We start from the raw sequence: 9,489 nt of genomic DNA, 5'->3' as shown, positions 1-9,489 counted from the left end.
CGTTGACAGACTCACCTGGAGAGACTTTAAGGGGATGTTTTACAATCAATACTTTCCAGACTCAGTGCACCTGGCGAAGCAGAATGAGTTTTTGACACTAACCCAGACTGACCAGATGTCCGTTCTGGAGTACGCCAATAAATTTAACGAACTGGGACGATTTTGCCCCCAGTTCATGGAGGATGAGAGAAGTAAGGTGAACCGGTTTGAGCAGGGATTGAGGTACGGGATCCGGTCCCGAATATCCTCCCATTTATTCTCAAGCTACAAAGATGTACTGGACCGAGCCTTGAAGGTTGAGGCTGACCTGATACGGTCCGGGAGAGAGAGGGAGGACCTGAAGAGGACCCGGTCATCAGGAGCACCGAGTAGTGGGGCTGGAGGCAGCAAGGGGGCTGTGCCCAAGAAGAGACAGAGCAGAGGCTGCCCCACCTGTGGCGGAAACCACAGGGGTACCTGCATGAAGAAGACCGGAGCTTGTTATTCTTGCGGGCAGACAGGACACATCGCCCGCAACTGCCCTAGCCGAAAGAAGGACGAGCCCCGACATACTGCACCAGAGGACCAGAGATCGAGGGGTAACCCTCGGGTTTTCGCACTGACTCGACAGGATGCCAGTGCTAGCGATCAAGTGGTGACAGGTACACTTCTGGTCAACTTGATTCCTGCCCTCATTCTATTTGATTCTGGTTCTACGCATTCTTTCGTGTCGGTTAGCTTTTCCAGACAATTACATAGCACATCTGAGAAATTAGTGGAACCATGGCATGTTGCTACACCCCTTCAGAAAACCGCAATTGTTGACATTAAATATAAAGATTGCATAATTCAGATAGGGGAAAAAGAATTTGGTGCGGGCACCAGAATCCAGAAAAGACTCCAATCAATTAACTCAAGGTCACTGTGGCTTTGATCGAGTCCTGTAAATAAATTCAATAAGTCAGAAAGCAAGCCTCAATAAGTCAGAAAGCAAGCCAAGTCAGGACATGTTGCATGTTTCTACCACCACCTTTGCACACCCTTGGAGCACCACCTCGGCATCCACATCAACATCAGCTGGCCACCTCACCACCACTCCAACCAATGGAAGCACGCCAACCAGGATGAAGTCAAGCATAAGGAGCCGACCACATCATCTCATCAAAGAAACCAATGCAACGTCATGCCACCTCATCAGAAGAACCAATCACCATGCCACCTCATACAAGTTGACACGTCACCCAAATTCAAAGTCCAAGAGGTCGGCCACAATTTAAATGCAAGAAAATTTCAAATGGGAGCCAACAACTTTTCAAATCCTCCCCCTTAAAGCCGGCCAACTTTCTTTCCTTTTCTCTAGCAACCAAGCCTTCAAATGTGGAGCGCCATTCATTATGTGTTTAAATTTCAAATCATGAGGAAAGTCTATAAATACCTCCTCATGATATCTTGTAATTTCAATTGATGAATGAATAAAAAGTGCTTCTTTCTTCCTTAGCAATCTTGCTTTGTCACCTTGAGAGAAGGTTGGGCGTGAGGCCCTTGTTCCAAGTTGGGCGTGAGGCCCTAAAGCCACTACCACATCCACCGCTGCCCTACCTCCTCTCGCCTCCTTTTTCTTTTGTGATTTCCATTCCTCTCTCACGCCAAAGTTCTAATCCCTATTTCTTTGCAGGTCCTTAAAGTACTCCATGTCATTGGGTCAATTATCCTTCCAAACCAATAGCAAAAGGGCCCTGTTGCAACGGAAGATGAAGCTTGGTCATCCAATCATCAACCTTCGAGAGTGAGATCAAGGATCCTCCTCCAAAAAAATTTCAGAAGTTCAATGTTTGGTAAACCTCAACTCTAGGTCTGATTTATTGAAGGAAGTGTCCTAATCAAGTGGTTTCTCAACCACAACGGTCCATTCTTCTAAGTCCTAAATGAATTAGTACATGCGGGTAACTAGTCTTGAAATTACTATGCTCATGTTAATGTTTTCTTATCCCATATGTGACTGAATTTTCTGCTGCTATTAGGCTAGTTAATCAACATAACTTACTGATAATCCTTATGTTTAAATCCCTCGCATTCATCCCGCATCATTTTTGGTATCAGAGCAAGGTTAATTAGGACACGCACATTGATTATGCTGAAATTCTGCACTTGCTGAAATTTCTGCACTTTCCTGAAATCCATTGATGCCAAAATCCTAGTTTGCATGCCTTATTAAGTTTATGAATTAAATCTGAATATTTCAAATTTTAATTCCGAATTTTAGTTATTAAAGTTGAGATCTGATCTCCACAAATTTAGGATTTGAAGTTAACAATTTCAAAGTTAAATTTGAAATTCTAGGTTTGGGCTCCAAATCTGAAATTTCCAAATCTAAAATTTCCAAATCTGAAATTTCCAATATGACTTTTGCATTCGAATTTCAAAACTTGAAATTTTGAAATATTAGATCTGAAATCCAAATTTGAAATTCAAAATTCGAAATTAAAAATGGGAACTTAAATTGAAACAAAAAAAAAATTTGAGATTCAAAATTTAAATTTGAAATTTAAACTTGAAATTTGAAATTTGAAATTCAAAAGCTGAAAACTAAAATTCAAATCTGAAATTCAAAATTCAAAAATTTAAATTCGAAATTTGAAATTTGAAATTTTAAATCTCAACTTGTGTGGACATTTAAAATAGTTGCATCCATCATAAATCATATTAAGGGCACTCTAATTGCAACATAAGGGAAGGATTTCATCACCTTTCCTTAGCCCAAAACAACCACCCTCATAAATCTAGAACCTAAGCCTAATTTAAAACTCAACTAGCCAACTTAACTTAGAAACCACAACGAGTCTTTAGGCTAATTGAATTTGGCTAATTCCTTGCTGTCTAGAAAAGTTCCGATCAGGGTCGTGGCTACCATCTTATCTGCCCAGCCCCGTTAAGCGGTTGGTGTCAGCTAAGTATGGTTAATGGCGGTTACACGAACTCTTGGTCCAACTGGCCTGGGCAAGTGGTGAACCAATTTTGATTAGATAAGTCTTTGATTTAGATTTAGCAAACCCTAGCATAGGCTAGTCATTTTGTTTTGTCTTGAGCCTTGTATGACAACTAGATCAGGATCACCCTACAACCCATCACATACACAACCCATTGAAGCCATGGACCCCAATCTTGAGACCATCCTAAGGACTATGACTGAGCAGTTCAAACAATTGAACAATAGGTTTGATCAAGTTGAGGAGAGGCTAGGAACCCTAGAGGAAAATCAACAGACCCGCGTGGAACCTGAATTGACACCCCAACCCCATCGCCACCTTTTCACTCCTGAACATAATCAGCGACGACCACAACAGGATCATGTAGACCAGGATGAACGAGCCCTTAGGAGTATCAGACTTGATGCACCCTCCTTCGAAGGAAGTCTAGACCCTAAGGTATACATTGATTGGGAAAATGACATGGATCAATATTTTGAGTGGTATGAAATGTCGGAAGAAAGAAAATTCAAATTTGCCAAGCTTAGGTTGACACGACATGCAAGGTTATACTGGGGAAATATTGAGAGGATCACTAGGCAAAGAGAAGAACTACCTATCAATACATGGAGACAGATGAAAATTAAGCTAAGAGAGAAATACGTCCCATTATCCTACGAACAGAGGTTACTAGATCAATGGCAAAGATTAAATCAAGGAGGGAAAACTGTATCTGAATACATTGCCAAATTTGATGAGTTCGCTATGAGGTGCAACATAGTCGAGTCAGAAGCCGTAACCCTATCTAGGTTTAGAGCTGGTCTTAAGGAGGACATTCAAAGGGAATTGTTCTTAAGGGAAATTCATGATTTAGACCAAGCCTACCAGATTGCCAGAGACTGCGAACGATTCCAGAGGGGACCCATTTTTCGACGACCTGAACCCAATAGGATTAGCAACCCTGGAAGCAGGCCAAACCCAAGTTCAAACCCATCACACAGACCCAATCCTATCACTCCACAGGCTCGTAGGGACGACAAAGGAAAAGCCCCTGAAGGTAGAAAGGAAAACAATGTCCCTTGTTTTAGGTGTCATAAAATAGGACATTATGCAAGCCAATGCCCCACTAGAGCGTTACACATAGGAGAAGTAGAAGAAGAAGATCCTGAGACCCTAGAGAATTATGGAGAAGAAGTCTACGAAGCAGAGACCAATTTGGTAGATGAATATGAAGAAGAGGAAGAAATCATTGAGACGTCTGAATTTCTAGGAGTTGTGAGATGTATATTGACCCAGGCTAAAGAACAAGAAGATTGGCGTAGGACCAACATCCTACAAACCTTTATCAAAATAGGAGAAAAAGCCTGCAAAATCATCTTAGATAGTGGAAGCTGTGTCAATGCCATATCAACCAACACCATCAAGAGTTTAGGGTTGCCTACCGTACCCCATCCCAATCCCTATAAGGTATCTTGGATAAATTCGACCTCAATACCCATTAAACTTAGATGCCAAGTCCAGATACAATTCCAATCCTATCAGGAGAAGGTATGGTGTGATGTCCTTCCTATGGGAGTAAGTAGCATTATCCTAGGCAGACCATGGCTATACGATCATGATGCTACCCTGTTTGGACGATCAAATTCATGTTCCTTCAATCATAATGGAAAGAAAATTGTAGTTCACCCTACCCCACCTAAGGACAACATTAAGAGGGGAGCTAGTAGTAGTCTGAAGGAAAAGAAACCTGGATTGAACCTAATCAATGCTAAGGAATTAGAGCAAGAGATCAATGAAGGTTCACCCATTTGGATGTTGGCTGTTAAGGAGACCCTGGACCAAACCCCAGTAGCACACCCTCAAGAAGTGGTTGAAATCTTAGAGGAGTTCAAAGATGTATTTCCTAAAGATCTTCCTGACAACCTACCACCTTTAAGGGACATTCAGCATGCCATAGACCTAGTTCCAGGAGCCACCTTGCCCAATCTACCCCATTATAGGATGAATCCTTCAGAGCACCAAGAATTGCAAAAGCAAGTTGGCGAGTTACTTAGGAAAGGGTTCATTAGGGAGAGTTTAAGTCCTTGTGCAGTACCTGCCCTTCTGACCCCTAAGAAAGATGGCACTTGGAGAATGTGTGTAGATAGTCGTGCCATCAATAAGATTACCGTCAAATACCGTTTTCCTATTCCCCGTCTAGACGACATGTTAGATATGATGGCCGGAGCCACGGTATTCTCCAAAATCGATCTTAAGAGTGGCTATCATCAAGTAAGAATTAGGCCGGGGGATGAATGGAAAACCGCCTTTAAGACTAAGGACGGCTTATTTGAATGGGTAGTGATGCCTTTCGGTTTATCCAACGCACCTAGTACCTTTATGAGGATCATGACCCAAGTTTTAAGGACATTCATTGGAAAGTTTGTAGTGGTCTATTTCGATGACATTCTTATATATAGCAAAACAAAAGATGACCACTTAAATCACCTTAGACAAGTTTGTCAATCACTTAGACAAGATAGCCTCTATGCTAATCGAAAGAAATGTGAATTCATGACACATAGGACTATCTTTTTAGGATTTGTCGTGACCACTGAAGGAGTATCTGCCGATCCCGAAAAAGTCAAATCCATAATCGAGTGGCCAGTACCCAAAAACATTCATGACGTTCGTAGCTTTCATGGTCTAGCCACATTCTACAGGAGATTCATTAGAGGATTCAGCACAATTGTCGCCCCCATTACTGATTGCCTTAAGAGAGGAAATTTTGAGTGGACCAAGGCAGCTGAAAAGGCCTTTAGAGAGATTAAGGACAAGATGACACAAGCACCTATATTGAGATTACCCGACTTTTCCAAAGTTTTCGAGGTTGCCTGTGATGCATCAGGAGTCGGGATTGGAGGCGTTCTAAGTCAGGAAAACCACCCAGTAGCATTCTTTAGTGAGAAATTAAACGATGCCAAGCTAAGGTATTCTACCTACGATAGAGAGTTGTATGCAGTGGTCCAAGCCCTAAGGTACTGGAGACACTACCTTCTGCCACTAGAGTTTGTCCTATACTCCGATCATGAAGCCCTACGTTTCCTCAACTCTCAGAAAAAGTTGAACCCTAGACATGCGAAATGGGTAGAGTACATCCAGGCCTATACCTTCGTCCTGAAACATAAGGCTGGAAAAGAAAATCGTGTTGCCGACGCCCTTAGTAGACGATCTATGCTCCTCACTTCTGTTAGTACCGAAGTCATAGGTTTTGAAAGGCTCAAGGAGGAGTATGAACATTGCCCCGACTTTAAGGAAACCTACCAATCAATCCGTCAAGGACCCTCGAGCCAATTTTCCGATTTTACCATTCACGACGGATTCCTCTTCAAAGGAAATAAGTTGTGCATTCCCCGTACCTCCACCCGAGACTTTCTAGTTTGGGAAATCCACGCAGGAGGCCTAGCTGGTCATTTTGGTAGGAACAAAACCATCTTAGAAGTTGAAGACCAGTTCTTTTGGCCAGGTCTAAAGAAAAACGTTGCCCAAATAGTAGCCCGATGTCGAATCTGCACCACAGCGAAGCAACAACGACAAAACACCGGTCTATACACTCCCCTACCAGTCCCCGAATGCCCTTGGCAAGATATTAGCATGGACTTTGTGTTAGGATTACCCAAAACCCTGAGAAAACATGATTCAGTATATGTCGTGGTAGACCGATTCTCCAAAATGGCACATTTCATACCTTGTTCCCAGACTTATGATGCCTCAAAAATAGCTAAACTTTTTCTAAATGAAGTGGTTAGGCTACATGGTTTACCCAAGACCATCGTATCAGATAGAGACGTTAAGTTCACTAGCTATTTCTGGAAGACCCTTTGGCATATGCTAGGAACCAAACTCAAATTCTCCACTGCCTACCACCCTCAAACTGATGGTCAGACCGAAGTCGTTAATCGGAGTCTAGGGAACTTATTGAGATGCCTTGTCGGTGACAACCTAGGAAACTGGGATCTCCTATTATCACGCGCTGAATTCGCTTATAACAGCTCAGTCAATAGATCCACAGGAAAGAGTCCCTTTGAGATTGTCCATGGATATAAACCTAGGAAACCTGTAGATCTTATTCCATTACCCTCACATGCACGAGTCTCAGAGACAGCAGAATCATATGCACAACATGTCAGGGATTTACATAATGAAATCAGTAAGAAAATTGACATGAGTAACAAAGCTTATGCGCAAGCAGCTAATCGTCACAAACGGGCTAAGGAATTCATTGAAGGAGACTATGTAATGATTAGACTAAAACCTGAAAGGTTTCCCCCGGGAACTATGAAAAAATTGCATGCCCGCAGTGCAGGTCCATTTAGGATATTAAAGAAAATTGAACCTAACGCTTATGTGGTTGACTTACCCCTTGATTTTGGTATTAGCTCGACCTTCAACATCTCAGACCTTATAGAGTATAAGGGACCAACATTGATACCTAGTGAGCCTTTTGATCATGCTCCCATTGAGAGTGAACCCACACCTGAGTGCCCTCCAGCCACATTTCCAGAATCGAGAGATAGGGTTGAACATGTTTTGGATGATCAAGCTATCACCACCCGGAACAAAGGGTACCAACGCTATTTGGTTCACTGGGAGGGTCGACCAAAATCTGATGATTCATGGATTACTCGAGAGGACCTACAGAGACTTAACCCAGATCTCCTAGAAAAGTACCACAGCCAAACCAACCCCTGTTCGACAGAGTCGAATTCTTCCCACCCCGGGAGAATTGGTGCGGGCACCAGAATCCAGAAAAGACTCCAATCAATTAACTCAAGGTCACTGTGGCTTTGATCGAGTCCTGTAAATAAATTCAATAAGTCAGAAAGCAAGCCTCAATAAGTCAGAAAGCAAGCCAAGTCAGGACATGTTGCATGTTTCTACCACCACCTTTGCACACCCTTGGAGCACCACCTCGGCATCCACATCAACATCAGCTGGCCACCTCACCACCACTCCAACCAATGGAAGCACGCCAACCAGGATGAAGTCAAGCATAAGGAGCCGACCACATCATCTCATCAAAGAAACCAATGCAACGTCATGCCACCTCATCAGAAGAACCAATCACCATGCCACCTCATACAAGTTGACACGTCACCCAAATTCAAAGTCCAAGAGGTCGGCCACAATTTAAATGCAAGAAAATTTCAAATGGGAGCCAACAACTTTTCAAATCCTCCCCCTTAAAGCCGGCCAACTTTCTTTCCTTTTCTCTAGCAACCAAGCCTTCAAATGTGGAGCGCCATTCATTATGTGTTTAAATTTCAAATCATGAGGAAAGTCTATAAATACCTCCTCATGATATCTTGTAATTTCAATTGATGAATGAATAAAAAGTGCTTCTTTCTTCCTTAGCAATCTTGCTTTGTCACCTTGAGAGAAGGTTGGGCGTGAGGCCCTTGTTCCAAGTTGGGCGTGAGGCCCTAAAGCCACTACCACATCCACCGCTGCCCTACCTCCTCTCGCCTCCTTTTTCTTTTGTGATTTCCATTCCTCTCTCACGCCAAAGTTCTAATCCCTATTTCTTTGCAGGTCCTTAAAGTACTCCATGTCATTGGGTCAATTATCCTTCCAAACCAATAGCAAAAGGGCCCTGTTGCAACGGAAGATGAAGCTTGGTCATCCAATCATCAACCTTCGAGAGTGAGATCAAGGATCCTCCTCCAAAAAAATTTCAGAAGTTCAATGTTTGGTAAACCTCAACTCTAGGTCTGATTTATTGAAGGAAGTGTCCTAATCAAGTGGTTTCTCAACCACAACGGTCCATTCTTCTAAGTCCTAAATGAATTAGTACATGCGGGTAACTAGTCTTGAAATTACTATGCTCATGTTAATGTTTTCTTATCCCATATGTGACTGAATTTTCTGCTGCTATTAGGCTAGTTAATCAACATAACTTACTGATAATCCTTATGTTTAAATCCCTCGCATTCATCCCGCATCAGAATTAGAGACAAATCTTTTACAGCTTGACATGCAAGACTTTGATATTATCTTGAGCATGGACTGGATGTCACAGTATCACGCCCACATTGATTGTTACCACAAGAGGGTGGTATTTCGGATACCTGGGGAGCAAGAATTTTTCTTTCAGGGCGATATACCCCTTCAAGATGCTCCTACACTACACTTTATTTCTGCCTTGAAAGCTGGAAAGGCTGTGAGAAAAGGGTGTATGGCCTATCTGGCCTGTGTAATGGATACCCAGAAAGAGACCAAACTGGAAGATATTCCAGTAGTCAGAAAATATCCGGATGTCTTCCCGGAGGAATTACCAGGATTACCCCCAGACCGAGAGATCGAATTCACAATCGACCTCGCACCAGGAGAGGGGCCAGTCTCCAAGGCTCCTTACCGGATGGCCCCTGCTGAGTTAAGGGAATTGAAGGTACAACTACAAGAACTCCTGGATAAAAAGTTCATCCAGCCCAGTGCGTCGCCATGGGGAGCTCCTGTCCTATTTGTGAAAAAGAAAGACGGGAGTATGCGACTATGCATCGATTAC

This window comes from Phoenix dactylifera, chromosome 2 (assembly GCF_051530095.1).
Source record: "Phoenix dactylifera cultivar Ajwa chromosome 2, Ajwa_hap1_PhDact_Kaust_v1.1, whole genome shotgun sequence".
NCBI classification, from domain to species: Eukaryota; Viridiplantae; Streptophyta; class Magnoliopsida; order Arecales; family Arecaceae; genus Phoenix; species Phoenix dactylifera.
This window is presented reverse-complemented; position numbering follows the sequence as displayed.